The sequence below is a fragment of the Piliocolobus tephrosceles genome, chromosome 18 (assembly GCF_002776525.5).
Source record: "Piliocolobus tephrosceles isolate RC106 chromosome 18, ASM277652v3, whole genome shotgun sequence".
Taxonomy (NCBI): domain Eukaryota; kingdom Metazoa; phylum Chordata; class Mammalia; order Primates; family Cercopithecidae; genus Piliocolobus; species Piliocolobus tephrosceles.
The window spans coordinates 55387951-55391980 of record NC_045451.1 but is presented as its reverse complement, the minus strand read 5'-3'; the positions used below and the strand labels follow the sequence as shown (position 1 = coordinate 55391980).

The window sequence follows — 4030 nt, the reverse complement described above, 5'->3', positions numbered from 1 at the left end:
TACAGGCGCCCGCCACCTCGCCCGGCTAGTTTTTTTTTTTGTATTTTTAGTAGAGATGGGGTTTCACCGTGTTAGCCAGGATGGTCTCGATCTCCTGACCTCGTGATCCGCCCGTCTCGGCCTCCCAAAGTGCTGGGATTACAGGCTTGAGCCACCGCGCCCGGCCTGACAATTTGACTTTCTAAGTGTTTAGACAAGCCAGGTATCAGGTGTGTCCTGCTATGAGAACATCCAATTTAAATAAACATCAAGCATTCAGAGTAGACAAATCAGAAGGTAATTGTTGCTTTACAAAAGGTTCTTTTTATAAGATCATCCGCAATACACTTCTTTTTGTTGACCTTTCCCGCAGTATAATTTGCAAAATTATAATTAAATTCAATCTTTTCCAAAAATATATGTTTTTTTTTTGTTTCTCAAGACTTTTTGTAGAAACTCTGCAGGTCAGAAGATTTTTGTATAGAATGGTCTTCTCCAATCAATTATTTGAATCTAAGGTGTGCTCAAAAGGAGAATCAGTTTCCCATTCAACCACTTAGGATTCTTTCTCTCAGCGTCCTAAATTTGGCTTTGAGACCTTGGACAATGATTCTCCTAACCTGGTCAATGCACCACCTGCAAGAATCACCCAGGACTAGAGTCCAGGAATCTGCTCAGTAACGTGACTGGGTTGCATGTGAGCTAACATTTAAGAACTACTTTTGCAGAGTCTAATATGGAAGCAAATTGTGTAGTTCTCTCTACTCGGTCACGCGCTTTGCATCATCTCCTAGTCATTGTGTCCTGGAGCCCAGCCCAAAAGGCCTCCCAACCTCTGCCCTGCTTTGTTTTGGTCAAGAAGGGTATCTCTGGAGCACACCTACTGACTCCGTGGTAGATCTTGATTTGTATCAGGCTTTGATGAAAAATTGCCACACATCACTACAGTTCTTTTTGAAATAACTTATTATATGTAAAATTAAATTGCTTTCCACTCAATGAATATCTGTAAGAAATAGCTTTTCAGTTTTTTTTTTTTTTTTTTTCTTTTTTTGAGGCAGGGTCTCACTTTGCTGCCCAGGCTGGTTTCAAACTCCTGGGCTCAACCTATCCTCCCACCTCAGCCCCCATGGTTACTGCAACCACAGGCACATGCCACAATGTCTGGCTAATTAAAAAAAAAAAAATGTTTTTTTGGCTGGGTACGGTGGCTCATGCCTGTAATCCCAGCACTTTGGGAGGCTGAGGTGGGCAGATCACTTGAGATCAGGAGTTCGAGACCAGCCTGGCCAACATGGTGAAAACCCATCTCTACTAAAAGTACAAAAAAATTAGCTGGGTGTGGTGGCAGGCACCTGTAATCCCAGCTACTTGGGAGGCTGAGTCATGAGAATCGTTTGAACCCAGAGGCAGAGGCTGCAGTGAGCCGAGATCATACTACTGCACTCCAGCCTGGGCAACAGAGCAAGACCCTGTCTCAAAAAAATAAAAATTAAAACAAAACAAACCAAAAATTTTTTTAAGGCAGGGTCTCACTCTGCTGCCCAGGCTGATCTCAAACTCCCAGATTCAGGGAATCCTCCTTGCTCAGTCTCCTAAAGTGCTGGGGTTACAAGTGTGAGCCCCTGCACCTGCCCTTAATTAATTAATTATAAATGGGAAGCACTGAAACTGTGTCCTTCCCCTCTTACTCTTCCAGAGGAAGAGAAGATCATCAGTGGCATATGGCAGTTGCAGGAAAGCAACACCCACAGCCGGTTTCACACATGTGGAGAGCACCCTGTGCCTCCTCCTCCCGGTTTCCCGTGCTCCACAAGTTCAGAGAAACTTCTCTCACAACCAACTATAGAAACGATGTCGGAAAGTACAGTCTTAGAAATAACATTTTAATTGCAGCATATCAGAGTGAAAAAAAAAAAAAAAACAGATGTTGGAATTGGGCAATTCTGGTTTCAAATCAGTTTCATCGTTCATCCTCATATGATGTTTGGCAAGAAATAAAACATCTCTGCATTCAGTTTCCTTGTCTGTGATATGAAATAACACATTGCAAATATGCTGAGTGTTGAGAAAATAATGAACAACATGCAAGGAGTAGTTGGGATATGTAGATAATCAGTAGATAATCATGATGATCAATATTCACCATTGACAAGTAGCTGTGGAATCCACAAATGGTGGACATAAGAAGTTAACCAGTGAAGTGCTGGGGCAACGTTGCTGAAGAAATATTGGAATGTTCCTGGTATGCATAGTTAGATTGGCCTCAGCCTGAAAACTGCCTGCCACCACACCCAGCTAATTTTTTTGTACTTTTAGTAGAGACAGGTTTTCACCATGTTGGCCAGGCTGGTCTCCAACTTCCTGCCCAAACCTGGGGCCTGTCTCCTCTTCCAGCGTTCCCTGAGGGAGGAGACAGAGAAAGAAAGTAAAGGCAGAAATCATAGAGGGAAGCTGCTTTCAGATAACTTCTACAGCTGGTATTTTTACAGAGACTTTGTGTTGGGAGATGGTAAATCTACCTAGAAATTAATGTGATGAAGGCTTTATACATGAAATGAGAACTTTGCGATACTGACAACAGAGGGACTAATGACTCTGTAGTGGTTTTTTGGAGGTTTTGTTTTGTTTTGTTTTAGACAAAGTCTTGCTCTATCACCCAGGCTGGAGGGCAGTGGCGTGATTTTTGACTCACTGCAACCTCTGCCTCCAGAGTTCAAGTGATTCTCCTGTTTCAGCCTCCTAAGTAGCTGGGATTAAGGGTGCCTGTCACCACGCCTGGCTAGTCTTTTGTATTTTTAGTAGAGATGGGGTTTCACCATGATGGCCAGGCTGGTTTCGAACTCCTGGCCTCAAATGATCCACCTCGGCCTCCCAAAGTGCTGGGATTACAGGCATAAGCCACTGCGCCTGACCATGATTCTGTAGTATTAATAAAAGTTTTCATAAAAGGTATGTCACAGAGTAGGATACAGAAAAGACACATATACTTTAGATGGTGAAATGAGAATAGTGTACAGGGAAAGGCAGGAAAGACCTGGCTTAGGGGTTCTCCAGTTCCACAACTGGGCACCACTGAATGCCGGAAACAATACTGAAGATGACAATTTTCTAGTGACCTAATCTGGCAGAGGGTAATAGTAACCCTCCCAGAATGGGGTCTTAACAAGTTTTCTTCCTGCTTGGAGATGTTACACTATCCACTTGCAAGTATGTTTTGTCTTTCAGTTCTCACATCAAGCCTATGAAATTGGTTTGATTTTTAGCCCCATGGTCCTGGGAATATTTTGGGAAGTGGTTACATCTTGAGTAATGGAGAATACCAATCGAATCCCACATCGTGTGAAGTATGTCCCCATTGGAGAGATTTACTGTTTGTCTTCCCAGTATCCATTCACTGTTTTTAAGGTAAAATGACACCTCAAATTCCATCTGGGGAACCACTCTCTCCCACTCGCAGGCCACATAGTTTAAAAAGGATCACATCCATTCTTAACATTCTCTTCTGTTAGAGGATTTGGTTCATTCATCCGCCATGTGACCCGGTCAGACTGAGGCACAAGGAGACTGTTGTTCTTTCCTAAGGGACTCGAACCTGGAAGCAGGTGAGCTGGTGCTCCTGTTGCCACCTTGCCACCACAGGTAAGTCAAGAATAAGGCCAATGAGTGGACGAACACAGAGCCCACAGAGAGGTGGACAGAAAATGAGTCTTGATGACATTTTTGGAACCTAAATGAACCTGTTCCTGGAGAAAATCCCATCCTGGGCTTTTTACCTATGTGAGCCAATACACTTTCTTCTGCCTTGAGCTACTTTTGGCGGAGTGTTTGTTTGTTTGTTTTGTTTTGTTTTGTTTTTCATTTTCAACAGAAGAGAGTTGATTTGGTTTGGTTGTGTCCCCACCCAAGTCTCATCTTGAATTCTAGTTCCCATAATCCCCACATGTCATGGGAGGGACCTGGTGGGAGGTAATTGAATCATGAGGGCGGTTTACCCCATTCTGTTCTTGTGATAGTGAGTTCTCATGAGATCTTGTGGTTTTATAAGCAT

General features: G+C 43.3%; 1 non-coding gene across 1 annotated transcript; it reads right to left on the bottom strand.

Moving 5' to 3' along the window:
* Positions 1 to 1640: 1640 nt before the first annotated feature.
* LOC111539789 lies at positions 1641 to 1853 on the bottom strand. Its single transcript, XR_002730779.1, has one exon. It is a non-coding gene; the product is annotated as a small nucleolar RNA U3 (small nucleolar RNA).
* Positions 1854 to 4030: the final 2177 nt, after the last annotated feature.